The following is a 15,868-nucleotide window of genomic DNA, read 5'->3' on the forward strand; positions in this document are numbered from 1 at the left end:
GGAAAGAGTTGAACGTAAGGAGAAAAATAGAGATCAGCGTGTGGGTAGTTTAGCGAAATAGTAGTAGATTCTCTCTTATAGGAGCAAGTTGATTTTTGTAAAAGAAAAGAAGTGAAGAAGTAGGTAGGAAATAGATGACTAGGGGAGAAGGAGATGGGCAATTTTGATTTTGTTCCGTTGAGGACGGTGAACAAATAATTGAAGAGATATTTTGGATAATATGTGAAGCATATAGGATTTGTGGAAGGTACCACAATCGGATACTGAAATAGAAACATGAGGGAAATAAGTATAAGAAGTCCTTAGGAGGTAATTATTAGGGAAGAGAATTGAAATATTAAGCTAAGCAAGAAACATGTTATTTCTTGGAAGGAGATAGAACAGTAGGATGTTAAGTTCACCCAGAAAAGATTTCTATATGGAAGAGTACAATGAGGGAAGATAGGAATGTAGCCGGCCGGAGTGGCCGAGCGGTTAAAGGCGCTACAGTCTGGAACCGCACGATCGCTAAGGTCGCAGGTTCAAATCCTGCCTCGGGCATGGATGTGTGTGATGTCCTTAGGTTAGTTAGGTTTAAGTAGTTCTAAATTCTAGGGGACTTATGACCACAGCAGTTGAGTCCCATAGTGCTCAGAGCCATTTTAGGAATGTAAAAGTTGGCGATCGAAAAAAAATAGGAGGAAGGGATAAGTACGAAGTTAAAAACAATACAACAGATCAATAGGGACGGTTTTTGAAGGGCAATAACAAAAAAAAAAGTGTGTTTTGAGGTTCTGTCACAGCTAAGGACAAAAAGACGAGATTTCATAGAAAAAGACGCTGGAGTCGGAGTCAAGGTGCGAAGTTTTCAAAACAACATAACATACTTGTAGTTAGAAAAAAAAGTTACTAACCTACTAACCGTCATCACCATCAATCTCACTCTTACTACCAATCGTGATGAAGATGAGGAAACCATGACCTTTATATTATAGTAGAATTATGTGAAATGAAAAAAAGGGGAAGCTAATTTTTGATAGAATTAATGATGCTTTGTGTAAAGTCATATAATTTTTTTTAATGTTTGTTAAGTTGATAGTGTAAAGCTGACAGCGTAATCTAAGGATGTAAGGAAAGTACGACTGTCACATATTGGAGATGAAGTCTGCAGGCAAGGTGCAGCATCATTGCCGCCAGATCTACGACGAGACTGAGGAGAGCGGATAGGCGTGAGAGGAAGGGACACTGAGTGTGAGTGCCTGGTACGTCAGCTTACGAGATAACAAAAGAAGAGGCCATGGTGGAAACGACGTTCCTAGGGGATAACTCCTCTGTGAAAAAGTTTAGAGAGATAAAACGCAGCCCGAATGCAAGCAACATGTACCCTGACGTGAGCTTTATTCATACGAAAGCCACCCACAAGCTTAATAACAATGGTTCTTGAGAAAGTGTTCGTCAGTTAGCACTTCTATCGCAAGCTATTCAAAGCAGCGTATGAAGAGATCAAGAATGTCCACCGAAACGGAACGCAGGTGGACATATTACGGCGAGGACGAGCGGAGGCTTAGATTCACCACAGGAAGAAGAAGAAACGCGTTTCTGTAACTCAATGTGCAGAATAGCGGAAACTGTCATCAGACCATACGAGATTCAACAACTGCGTGACAATTCCTGGAAACACATGGGACGGAGCATGAAACAGATGGATAACGTTAAACAGGTCTTCAGTCCTTAATCCCGGTCCAGAGAAGAACTAAGACAAAAGTAACAAGACAGCAAGAAGCACCAAGAACGGAAGACACAACGCAGAAGATTTGGAAGAAAGAAGAGCCTGGACCAGATCAAGAAACCTTTGCAAATCCCTTCCCATAAAAGACCATTATTACATTTAACTGACAACGAGAATCAAATTTCACTGTTCTAACAGCATAAATATTCAATGTTCTTTATGGCAGATTGCAACACCTTCAGAGGGCATGCCAAAAATTGGAAGACAGCAACTCGTATGGAAATCTACAAACGAAATGACCAACCGTAAACGTCCATAAGAAATCGACGAATATTGTAGCATAAAAGTTTAGGCTGCCAAAAATGGATCTCCAATTCAACAGCACCACAGGCATATGCATAATGGAACAAAGGCTACCGCACATTCACGACGCACTCAGACCTTCAGACTTTTCTCGCTGCCGACCGTCATTCCGTACACAATGGGAACACGGCGAGGCACCGGCCGACCGTCACGCCACACTCAATGGAAACGCGGCGAGACGCATACCAAGCGTCATACCATACTCAACGGAGACACGGTGAGGCCGACCGTCAGTCCACGTTCGACGGAAACACGTCGAAACTTTTGAAGAAAAAAGTGAACCATGGTAGAGATAGCAGAAAGAACTGCCTGTGACAGACATCTAGAAAAAAACAAAACAATTTAATTTCTTATTATAATTAAGAATATGTTAATGTAAACTTTTCACGTGTTAGTTATAGATCTGTATTAACGAAGTTTTTGTAGTTTATCTTGACAAGTCAATAATATTTTCTTATCTTCCAGTTTTTTCAACATGTTTTTGTTCATAAAAACCTACTATTAACAATTTTGAGTGAAATGTGTTCATAAAAATATATTGGATAGATAACAGATAAACCTGAATGGATTTAGCTATTCCAGGATGACAATGTAAATTTTGTAAAGTAGAATTAAGATTAGAAATTCAATATTTATAAAAGTCAAATTAAATAATTTTTGTAAAGTCATGATGCATAGAATTAAGATTTTTGGAGAATATAAATAGGTTCAGAAATAGGATTATAGCTGTAAAATCAGGAAAAAGGTTGAGACTTAACTTGTAAAGTTTAATTGTAAGAATTAAACATGTTTTCGATTGTGAGTAATACAAAGGAAAAAAAGTAACATTTTTATAAAAGGGGAGGATAATATTAAATGAAGGTTTCCTCAACTTCAATACATATCCATCGTTTAACATAAATCAACTAAATAAAATTGAACAGTCTGAAAATAAAAAGGAGAATTTTGAAATGACACAAATTTTACAAATAGATACACGCATTGTTTGAATTTCAATAAAATTTTTAATTGTAATCAACTATATTTGAAAGAAAAAAATTGCTTAGATTAGTTCAATAGAATCGTACAAAACATCAGAAAATCAAATGCGACGTAAAAGAAGGAGAGTGAATAAAACCACTGTGTAAATTATACTAAATATTAAAGTAGGAAGTTAATCAGTAACGATGTCAACTGCTACAATCCGCAGTTGGACCAATATTGCACTGTCTTCAATCAATTTCTCAACCATTGATTGAACCAGTACAAAACTGAAGACGGAGGAAGGAAGTTACGTAATGTGGCACAATAAATGGTTAGTTCGCACCTTACATGAGACCCTTATACATAGCAATGAGGAGGTGAAGATGACACCTAACGTAATTCAGCAGTTAAGAGAACATTTGCCAATCAGTATGTAATGAAAAAAGGGATGACAGCCAATCGACGGTAACTGACACGCCATTCTTATACAATGCACATCTTTGTGCGGAAGGTTGAACAAGCAACATGAGTTGCTTTTAGTTTTGAAATGCCAGCCATACAACAGCGTAACAAAGGTGCGCTGCGGGGGTTACAACGGAAACCACTTGAAGGGTGGCAGGAGGAAGGTCAGCGACCCTGGGCCAGGTGATTTGGGCCACCTCCATGTAGTGGCACATCTGCACAAGGCACAGAGAAAAAGCTTTAGAAGGCTGCATTTCGGAATTCCAACGGAATACGAACAAGAGCCAGTGACGCATTTCGTCCAGCGAGTGCGACACAAGGAAAGGTCAATGTACTTTTGGCATCTAGACCGGGCCTATTGGCGGAAACGCACTACGAAGGAGAAAAATACTGAAGTTTCGATGCAGTTTCATAAAAGGGACATTGCGATTGGTAGAAAGAGTTTCTACAAAATAAGAGGAACGCTCCTATTGGTCGAAAAAAGCCGTGACGTGAGAAAGGAACCCAAGTGGAGGGAGGCAGTTCTGCCATGAGTAGGACAAGAGAGAAATTTTCGTGGACTCTTCTTTAAACTGACGTCAAATGCAGAACGGAGCACTTAACGCTCTGTATGACGCAGAGAAGAAAATTGTGTGGACACTGCGTTCACAGCATCTGCGCTTCAGCTAGAAATTATCTGTAGAAACGTTTAGCTCCAACTGTGGAGAAACGAACCAGCCAAATTAGTTAATTGATCTTGCAAAAAATGAGAGGGCACTATAATATGCACGCTGCTCCAACCATATGCTTCTATATCGCCACATACTAAGACTAGGGCTGAGCACATGTTTTCTCACATAACGAGAAACATAGTGTAAGTTTATGCTGGAAAGTTTAGCAAAGGTCAGATTATTATTGTAGGAATTTCATTGGGAGAGAGCAGCCTTGCAGACAGCAGCACGTCGCAGCTTAAGGTAAATACCATATGCAGAGGTGTAAACTTTGTTGGCTCACCAACTTGCGTCCACTGTAAACACGAGCGACCTTGGGTAATCTTGCGCTCAAATTTATCACATTACTAACAATCCACCATATACTTGATTGTCATCGTAAATAGTACCGAACTTTGGACCGGAATCTGACAATTTTTCGTAGTTCTGACCAACATCATAACATATGTGTAGGAGCAACTTTGTAAAGAAACTTCCAATTAAACTTTCATCTTATTGTGCTTAGGATTAAGGTGAAGAAACTTTCATATGATTGTGCTTAGAATTAATATTCTTTCAGAGAGTTAATATTTAATGGTGTTGTGTATAGTATTATTTCACTTTTTGATGTGGGCAAGATGTGTTATCCATTGCGCTGTTTTTTTTTTGTTGTTGTCGAGTTGAAAACTGTCTAAAATCTGTAATTTTGTGCTAAAAATTGCGACATTAAACTTGTTCTTAATTGTAGTATAGCCCAACCCACTTTACAACTGGAATGCAGTTGTAGGGGAAGCAGTAGAAGAAGTAGTTACAGGAGAATACGGGCTTTGGAGCAGCAATGAGAGCGGAGAAAGACTAATTGAGTTCTATAATAAATTTGAGGTAGTAATAGCGAATGCTCTGTTCAAGAATTCCAAGAGGAGGTGGCGTACTTGGAAAATAGCTGGTGATATGGGAAGATTTCAGTTACATCACATCACGGTCATACAGAGATTCTGGAATCTGATACTAGATTGTAATGCGTACCCAAGAGCACATATAGACTCAAATTACAATACAGTATTTATGAAGAGTAGGCTGAAGTTCAAGAGATTAGTCAGGGAGAGTCAGTCAGCAACGAAGTGGGATACGGAAATACTAAGGGATGACGATATACGCTTGAAGTTCTCTAAGGTTATAGGTACAGCAACAAGAAATAGCTCAGTGGGCAGTACATTTGAAGAGGAATGGACATCTCTAAAAAGAGCGATCGCAGAAGTTGGAAAGAAAAACATAGGTAACATAGGTAACTGCGAAGAAACCATGGTTAACGGAAGAAGTACTTCAGTTGATTGATGAAAGAAGGGAGTACAAAAATGTTCAGAGAAATTCAGGAATACAGAAGAAGACGTCACTGAAGAATGATATAAACAGGAAGTGCTGGGCAGCTAAGATGAGATGGCTGCGTGAACAACGCAAAGAAATCCGAAAAGAAATAATTGTTGGAAGGACTGACTCAGCATACAGGAAAATCAAAACAACCTCCGATGACATTAAAAGCAGGGTGGTAACATTAATAGTGCAACGAGAATTCCACTGTTGAATTCAGAGGAGAGAGCGGATAATTGGAAAGAGTACATTGAAGACCTCTGTAAGGAGGAAGATTTGCTTGGTGTGATAGAAGAACAAACAGGATTCGATTTAGAAGAAACGGGGGATTCATTATTAGAATCGGAATTTAAGAGGGCTTAGGAGGACTTAAGACCAAATAAGGCAGAAGGGATAAATAACATTCCATCAGAATTTCTAAATCATTTGGGAAAATGGCAACAAAATGACTATTCAAATTGGTGTGTAGGATGTATGAGTCTGGCGACATAGCATCTGACTTTCGGAAAAATATCCACACAATTCTGAAGACTGTAACAGGTGACAAGTGCGAGAATTACTGCACAATCAGCTTAACATTTCATGCGTCGAAGATGTTAGAATTTTACGTAATTCCATTCTTCGATTTTTTAAAATATTTAAAAAAAAGTAACGAAAATGAAATATTGAAATCAAATTTTAAATAGACAGAATAAAAAAAGTTAGTAAATGTGGAACGCACTCTACGTGCTGCACTGAAATTGGAAGAGTGGGGGGGGGGGGGGGGGGGGGGGGGAGTGGTGTCGCTCTTCCTGAGTATCTGCAAAAAGTGGTACCCTTGAACTTTCACGTCCAAATTTCACGTTGCAAGCAATGTTTGACACTATCGCCTGTACTGACAATTTGGTATTGTCATTTAATCGTTGTGAGAGTATTTCATTCCGTTAAACAGACTTTTGTAAATTGCATGCCATAAATATTTTCAGCAGATGCGTTAATCAAAATTTAACCTGACATTTTCAAGTAAGAAGCAGGGAATACTGCTACGTCAGAATAACGTTTCTGGGTATAAGATACGTTGTGAGAAACAGCGAAATAAATAATCTTTTCAGAGGGAGTATTGCTTCGTGGACATACTTGAGGAAGCATTCGATATAAAAATGTAATATGAAAAAATGAACTGTTACTTGAAAAGAACATATCTCTTCAGCAAAAAAGATAGTTTTATTAAGAATGTAAACGATACCGCTTAATGACTGCGTTTATTGTCTCTCGATAATAACACTGTCAAACAAAATTTCATAATTAACTATGCGATAATAATGTTTATTTTACCATCAATACAAGCAAGTTGCTCTTCAGCACATCTTCATAGCGTTTCTGTGTTTCATGATTTAAATTCTTAACTTCGATGTATGCATACGTCATTTTCAGGTAAAAACTTTTAATTTCGAAGTATCGTATTAAATAATAATTTGAGATAGTGAAGCACACTGAACATTAAATATATGAATATTCGTAATTTAGTTTTTCAGTAATTATTGGTGCTATTTGATTTTATCACGGTGATAGTCATGTAGAATTTTATTCTTACACTGTGTGATTACAAAATTAGTACAACAAATCGTTTCCTGTACTTCCGTATTTTTCTTGGTCAGTTAAGGACAACGCAGTAATTTCAGTACTTTCCCATATTTTATTATATTTTTACCTATCGACGGTCATTTCACTGTACCTCATAATTATAGGCTTATATCGCTGACATCAATATGTTATAGCATTATGATATAGACTTTATATCGACGCTTGATGACGTTCTTGGGAAACGAAGATCTCTATAAAAATCAACATGGATTCCGCAAACAGAGATGTTGCAAAAGTCAGCTCGCTCTTTTCGTGTATGAAATCAGAGCGTCGTAGACAAAGGCGCTCAAGCTGGTCCAGGGTTCCTTCACTTGCGGAAGGCCTCAGATACAGTTCCGCGCCGTCGTTTAGCGAAAAAAAAAAAAAAAAGAAAACGAGATTATCGAGCAACGGACCAGATTAGTGGTTGGATACAGGACTTCCTAGCAGAGAGAATTCAGCATGTCATTCTGAGCGCAACACTACTGTACGATTATACATTAGTGACAAATCACTGGGAACGGTAACTAACGTAAAATACGTAGGAATAACCACCTCGCACGGCTTAAGGTGGAATGTCCATGTAAAACAAATATTAGGAATAAGTGCAGCCAGGTTGAGATTCATTTGGAGTATCTTAAATGTAATTCGTCCACGAAACAAGTGAATTACAAAAACCTCAATCGACCGATTGTTCATCAATCAGCGACCCTTATCAAGCTGGATTAATAAGAGATAGATAAGATCCATCGAAGAGCTGCGTATTTCGTCGCGGTATCGTTTACTTGGTGGCAGTGTGTTATGGAGATGCTCCACCAACTTCAATCACGTTGTGCATCACGAACAAGTTTACCGATGAAATTGCGAGATTCCCAAGATGATTGGGCAAGATATTGCTTTTGCCCACATACATTCGAGAAATGGACACGGCGACAAAATCAGAGAAATTAGATCTCATATGAAGCTTTACCAACAGTCATTTTCCCCACGCGCCATTCGTGAGTGGCACAGGAATGCGGTGGGGTGGGGGGTGCGGGAGGGTGGATGTAGTGATAACAGAAGTATCCTCCGCCACACTTCGCAAAATGGGTTGCGCAGTGTATAAGTCTAAATGTAGGTATATTATATTTTACTACTTCTTTTTTAACTACTCTTATCAAAATTATTGTTGGTTTCTTTTCATAGAAATACTTAAGAATTTGTTTTGTTAAAATTAATCATAAATTATGTAAAAATTTCAGAAAAATATCTACTATTTCCGCTTTTCTTTGTTGTTTCTATGTAATGATATATTTGATCAATACATCTTACTATCCAGGTATTTATGTGTTTCTTAGTAGACATAAACTTTTTCTCTTAAATCTTCTCTTCAGTATTTCTGGTATATACACGATTTATAACTCAATTCGAAACACTCACTTTCACAAATTAACTATCGTTTCAGTTCTATATTACGTTATTATAACTTTCAACGGCTGAACGAGCGACAAGTTCTTGTAGAGTAACAATAAAAAGAATACTTTTTCAACTAAATAACGAGATTCTGATTACTAACATTGCGGTTCACTTTTATTTTTATTGTTATTAAGTGAAAATTTTCAGCTTCATTTACTTTACGTCATTTCTAGACATCAGTAAATTCATCAGATGAGAGTAATGTGACGCTACAAAGAATAACTATCTGTTCTCACACTTTGAGATGGTTTTCGTTTACTATTCCTCTATTACCAGCTGTGACTTCGTTACCATCGGTGGTGGTCAGGTCTGATTTAACCTGTCATTGTAGTACGACTCAGTGGGGACCCCAAACATTCGACCAGTACTCGAGAATGAGTTCTACACGTCATCTCCTTTACAGAAGAGCTACACTTTCCCAAAATTCTCTCAATAAGGCGAAGACGAGCATTCTCCTTCGCGACTACCAACGTGACGCGCTCATAACATTTCATATCGCTTTACACCGTTACGCCTAGATTTGTAATTATTGTGACTGTGTCAAGCGACACACCACGTCACATGACCGTTTTTACTACTCATCCGTATCGACTTCCGTTTTCCTACATTTAGCTGCCGCTCATCACACCAACTGGAAATTATATGTAGGTCATCTTATATCCCCCTACAATCACTCAACGACGACACCTTGCCGTGCACCACAGCGTCATCAGCAAACAGCCGTAAATTGCTGTTCACCCTGTCCGCCCGATCATTTATGTGTATGAAGTATATGAGCGGTGCTGTCACACTTCCTTGGGACACTCCTGACGATACTCTTATTTCTGATAAACAGTCGCCATCGGATAATTTACTGGGTTCTATTACTTAAAAAGTCTTCCAACCTAATACGTATGCTCGGACCTTCGTCAAAAGACTGCAGTGGGGCACCGTGTCAAACATACTCCGGAGATCTAGGATTACGGCATTTGCCTATTGCCCTCCGTCAATGGTTCATAGGATATCATGTGAGAAAATGGCAAGCTGGGTTTCGCACGAGCGCCGCTTTCTAAATGTGTGCTGACTTGTACAGAGAAGCCTTTCTGTCGCAAGGAAATTTATTATATTCGATCTCAGAATGTTAAGGATACTGGTCTGTAATTGAGTGTCCGTTCTTTTATCTTTCTTACTTGCGGGAGTCACCTGCGCTTTTTCCAGTCGCTTGGAACTTTTTCCTAGGTGAGGGATTGGCTATAAATAAGGTAAGTAAGAGGACAATGTCGCAGAATAGTCTCTATAAAACCTAATCGCGATTCCATTCGGCCCTGACGACTTACTTGCTTTCAGTTTTTCAGCTACTTTTCTATGCTAGGGATGCCTATTTCTGCGTCCGCCATGCAGGAGCCTGAGCCACAGTGAAACAGCGATATCCTTCTGCGTGAATGATTTCTTAAACGTGAAATTTAAAACTTCAGCTTTCCCTTTGCACTCTTATATTGCTGCACCAGACTGATCGACGAGTGACTGGCTAGAAGCCTACGACCCGTTTAGTGATTTTACGTAGGGGCCGATGACCAGAGCGCACTTCCCCAATATAGTAATATTGAACCGAAGTCGACCATCTGCTTTACTTTCAGTTGAGGATATGTGATCATTCCATGTAGAATGTCAACAAACTGTTACAAAGAAATATTTATGTGAGCTAACGCCAACTGTGACTGCTTGATACTGTAACTCTTTCTTGTGAAAGAGAGTGGAGAAGCGGACAGAGGTTCGGGGCACTCTCTTGCCCCTAAAGAAGGAAGAATCAGCAATCATCAACGGCATGAAGATACAGAAGGCAATGGAAACCACTACACCAAAGACACATAACGTATATCCATAGGACATGGGGTCTGTAACTGAACAAGTGTCATGAAGATCTCTCCATTGGCAAAAGATTCCGGAATAGTCCCCCATTCGGATCTCCGGGAGGGGACTGCCATGGGGGAGGTGACCATGAGAAAAAGATTCAATAACCAAAGAAAGGCTAACGTTCTCCGAGTCGGGGCATGGAATGTCAGAAGCTTGAACGTGGTAGGGAAGATAAAAAAATCTGGAAAGGGAAGCTCAATCTACATACAGTAGATCTCAGTGAAGTGAAATGGAAACAAGACAACGATTTCTGGTCAAATGAGTATAGGGCGATACCAACAGCAATAGAGAAAGGTATAAAAGGAGTAAGATTCGTTATGAATAGAAAGGTAGGACAGAGAGTGTGTTACAGTGAACAGTTCAGTGATAGGATTAATCTCATCAGAACCACCAAACAATAGTACAGGTATACATGCCGATGTCCCAAGCTGAAGATGAGGAGATACAGAAAGTTTATAAGGATATTGGAAAGTTAAAACAGTACGTAAAGGGTGATGAAAATCTAACAGACATGGGGGACTAGAATGCAGATGTAGGGGAAGGAGTAGAGGAGAAGAATATGAGCTTGGATAAGAGAGGAGAAAAATTAAGCCGAGTTCCGTAATCAAGAATCACAAGAGGAGGGGTATAATTGGAAAAGGCCGGATGGTACGGGAAAATTTCTGTTAGATTACATTATGGTCAGACAGACATTCCGAAATCAGATACTGGATTGTAAGGCGTACATCACACTGTAGTAATGATGAAGAGTAAGCTGAAGCGTAAGAGATTAGTCAGGAAGAATCAATACGCAAAGAAGTGGGATACGGAACTACTAACGAATGACGAGGCTATAGATATAGCAAAAAGAAATAGCTCAGTAGGCAGTAAATTTAAAGAGAAATGGACAACTCTAAACAGGGCAATCACAGAAGCTGGAAAGAAAAAGAGAGTTACAAAGAAGGTAACTGCGAAGAACCCATGGGTAAGAGGTGAAATATCTCAGTCAATCGACGAAAGAAGGAAGTACAAAAACGTTCAGGGAGATTCAGGATTACAGAAATACGAATCGCTGTGGAATGAAATAAATAGGAAGTGCAGGGAAGCTAAGACGAAATGGCTCCAAGAAAAATGTGAAGAAATCGAAAAGGAATGATTGTCGGTAGAACTGACTCTGCATATAGGAAAGTCAAAACAATCATCGGTGAAATTAAAAGCAAGGGTGCTAAAATTAAAAGTGGAAAGGGAACTCCGCTGTTAACTTCAGAGCGGATAGGAGGAAAGAGTACATTGAAGGCCTCTATGAGCGGCAATATTTGTCTGATGTGATAGAGGAAGAAACAGGAGTCGATTTAGAAGACATGGGGAATCCATTATTAGAATCGGAATTTAAGGGAGCTTAGGAATTTCTGAAGAAGAGAAATTTGTTAACATCGAGTATAGATTTAAGTGTCAGGAAGTCATTTCTGAAAGTATTTGTATGGAGTGTAGCCATGTATGGAAGTGAAACATGGACGATAAATAGTTTGGACAAGAAGAGAATAGAAGCTTTCGAAATGTGGTGCTACAGAAGAATGCTGAAGATTAGATGGGTAGATCACATAACTAAAGAGGAAGTATTGAATAGGATTGGGGAGAAGAGAAGTTTGTGGCACAACTTGACCAGAAGAAGGGATCGGTTGGTAGGACATGTTCTGAGGCATCAAGGGATCACCAATTTAGTATTGGAGGGCAGCGTGGAGGGTAAAAACCGTAGAGGGAGACCAAGAGATGAATACACTAAGCAGATTCAGAAGGATGTAGGTTGCAGTAGGTACTGGGAGATGAAAAAGCTTGCACAGGATAGAGTAGCATGGAGAGCTGCATCAAACCAGTCTCAGGACTGAAGACCACAACAACAACAACAGGAGGACTTAAGACCAAATGAGGCAAAGGGATACATAACATTCCATCAGAATTTCTAAATCGTTTAGGAAAATGGCAACGAAATGACTATTCAAATTGGTGTGTAGAATGTATGAGTCTGCTGACATACCATCTGACTTCTGGAAAAATATCATCCACACAGTTCCGAAGAATGCAAGAGCTGACAAGTGCGAGAATTATAGCACAATCAGGTTAACAGCTCATGCATCCTATTTGCTGACAAGAATAATACACAGAAGAATGGAAAAGAAAATTGAGGATGTGTTAGATGACGATGAGTTCTGCTTTAGGTAAAGGCACCAGAGAGGCATTTCTGACTTTGCGATTGATAATGGAAGCAAGACTGAAGAAAAATCAAGACACGTTCATAGGATTTGTCGCCCTAGAAAATGCAATGTGAAATGGTTGAAGATGTTCGAATTCTGAGAAAAATAGGGGTAAGCTATAGGGTGAGTCGGGTAATATACAATATGTACACGAGCGAAGAGGGAATAACAAGAGTGGATGACCAAGAACGAAGTGCTTGGATTAAAAAGGGTTTAAGACAGGGATGTAGCCTTTCACCCCTAATGTTCACTCGGTATATCGGAGAAGCGATGTTGGAACGAAAAAAAAAGATTCATGATTGGAATTAAAATTAAAGGTGAAAGGATAGCAATTATATGTTTCGCTGATGACATTGTTATCCTGAGTGAAAGTGAAGAAGAGTTACATGATCTGCTGAATGGAATGAATAGTCTAATGAGTACAGAATATAGATTGAGAGTAAATCGAAGAAAGACGAAACTAATGAGAAGTAGCAGAAATGAGAACAGCTAGAAAGTTAACATCAAGTTAAGGAATTCTACTACCAATAACGAACGGAGCAAAGAGGACATCAAAAGCAGTCTAAGACTGGCAAAAAGATCATTCCTGGCCAAGAGAAGTCTAGTAGTATCAAACACAGACCTTAATTTGAGGAAGAAATGTCTGAGAACGTACGTTTGGAGCACAGCGTTGTATGGCAGTGAAACATGGATAGTGGGAAAACCGGAACAGAAGAGAATCGAAGTATTTGGAATGTGGTGCTACAGACGAATGTTGAAAATTATGTGGTCTGATAAGGTAAGGAACGAGGAGGTTCTGCGAAGAAATGTAGAGGAAAGGAATATGTGGAAATGTGGAAAACACTGACGAAGAGAAGGGACAGGATAATAGGATATCTGGTAAGACATCAGGGAATGACTACTATGGTACTAGTGGGAGCTGTAGAGGGGAAAAAACTGTAGAGGAAGACAGAGATTGGAATATAATTGAGGACATAGGTTGCGAGTCCTACACCGACATGAAAAGGTTGGAGAGGAATTCGTGGCGGGCCACATCAAACACCAGTCAGACGACTGATGATTCAATGATGATTAAAGAGAGAGAGAGAGAGAGAGAGAGAGAGAGAGAGAGAGAGAGAGAGAAGAGACCTTCTTATCCTTTGAAATAAGTAGACCACATTCAGAGGGTACCTCAACAAGTTTGAGGACTCATCGGTTGATTAAAAAGAAGCCCTTCAGTACAGCCAAACTTTCTATTTTATTAATACTTTCCCGTCACACAATTATGTGTCATGTGGTACTAAATAACTGCTTAAGAGCATAGCAGCTTTTACAATGAACATGTTACAAAGAGTGATTCTAATATTAAACCAAGTACGTACCAGTCCACAACAACAGTCGGCGGATGTTCACACAAGAGCTCAAACACAAATTGCCACCTATACACTCTTCAACTGTCGAAATGGCAGTAGTTACTCCTTACATTGTAGATACAAATAAATATGCTCTCCAGTGCTATATTACCGTTGTGGAGGTTAAGCGACATGTATTGCACTCCCCCACCTCCGCCCACCACAGCAAAAAATTATTTGTTTTGAAGTAGTTTTTTGATACAAAACTTAAAAAAAAACGGAAAATAAAATATTCTACCAAAATTGCAGAATAGTTAATTACATAGTTTGTAAAAATTAGTGAATATTGTTAAGTAGTTTCCAAAATCTTAGGAGGACTTACTACTCATATTCAGAAAACAAACCAAATTATCCAAAATAATGTACGTCAAACAAAACTCTAATTTATTGAATCAATATTGTAAATATATGGCGATATTAAGAATTGCTTTTTCTCTATGCGTTGCATTCAATGTAGATCAAATTTCTGAAAAAGCAAGAAATATGTACGGAACATTAGCTAAAGTTTATTGTGTCCAAGATGCCTTCATTTCTTTTATTTATACAGATGCACTCATGCAATAGAATATTTATACCCCTATTTACACGCAGCCAGGCGTATATTATATGAAAAAAGGTTAGTGTCACCTTATGCAAATATCCTGTTTAAAATGCAATAATTATGTTATATTATCCTCAGATGGCACATAGTATTTGCATGTATACTCTATACTCTGTACAGCATGCTGTTTGAGAAAACATTTCTTCGTTCCTTACAAATGTTGTATTCTTTAAGTAGTCAAACTTGTACTCAATATCCCTCAGAAGTTACCATCAGTTTTAAGCTGTTGTTCAAACTTAGTGAATACAAGAAAATTTATTCTGGTTTTCTTCAGTCCCTATCATGAATTAGTAAGAAATCTATGTCCTATTCATTACACTAGTACTGAACATCAGCCACATACCCCCTAAATATGTATGTACTACAAAACACTACAGTAAATAAAAATTTTACAAACAATGACTACAAATTAATCAACTGACACATGCTAACAAATTACTGGCAAGCAAACAGAAATATATTGGAAGAGGAACATATATTACTTACATGAATGGACAGACTTGCAGCGATATGAATAGATAATATCTTATTAACAGAATCTTCCGTGGGTTCTTGGTAGAACAACATTATAATAAATGTAAAGCACCAGTTTGCTTTTGTTCTGCAATATTACTTCTATTGTTAACCGGTTTTCGGCTTCCAAGGCCATCTTCAGACTTTTACTGAGCATTACCGCCAAAGAGGTTAAATGTTAGCAAACAACATTGGAAGAGAAGTAACACATCTAGACTGAAGTAGAAACATACAGTAAGTAACATCTTTGCAATGAAAAAGTAAAAACTGAACAGTACATAAATAACAATGGAGTAGACAGGAAAACCTTTAGCACAAAATAGGAATAGCATGCCTACATAACAGTTTCTATTAATAAACAAAACTAATAAAATAAAATAACATTAGTACTAGATGAGGCTGCATCCAGGGGTATGAAACATGGAGATTGATAAACAACCAATTAAAAGAAGAGACAGTTATCAATGTAAATACAGAATACATAAGAAACTTAAGCAATATCAATAAGATAAATAGAAATAAGTATGCAGGAAAATGGAGGTGTTTGAGGGAACCTACAGTTTGAGAGTGTGTTGGTACTGCATTTTAACATTAACATTATAATCAAAGCAGTGGCTGTGTAACAGATT

Source organism: Schistocerca serialis, chromosome 6, assembly GCF_023864345.2.
Source record: "Schistocerca serialis cubense isolate TAMUIC-IGC-003099 chromosome 6, iqSchSeri2.2, whole genome shotgun sequence".
NCBI classification, from domain to species: Eukaryota; Metazoa; Arthropoda; class Insecta; order Orthoptera; family Acrididae; genus Schistocerca; species Schistocerca serialis.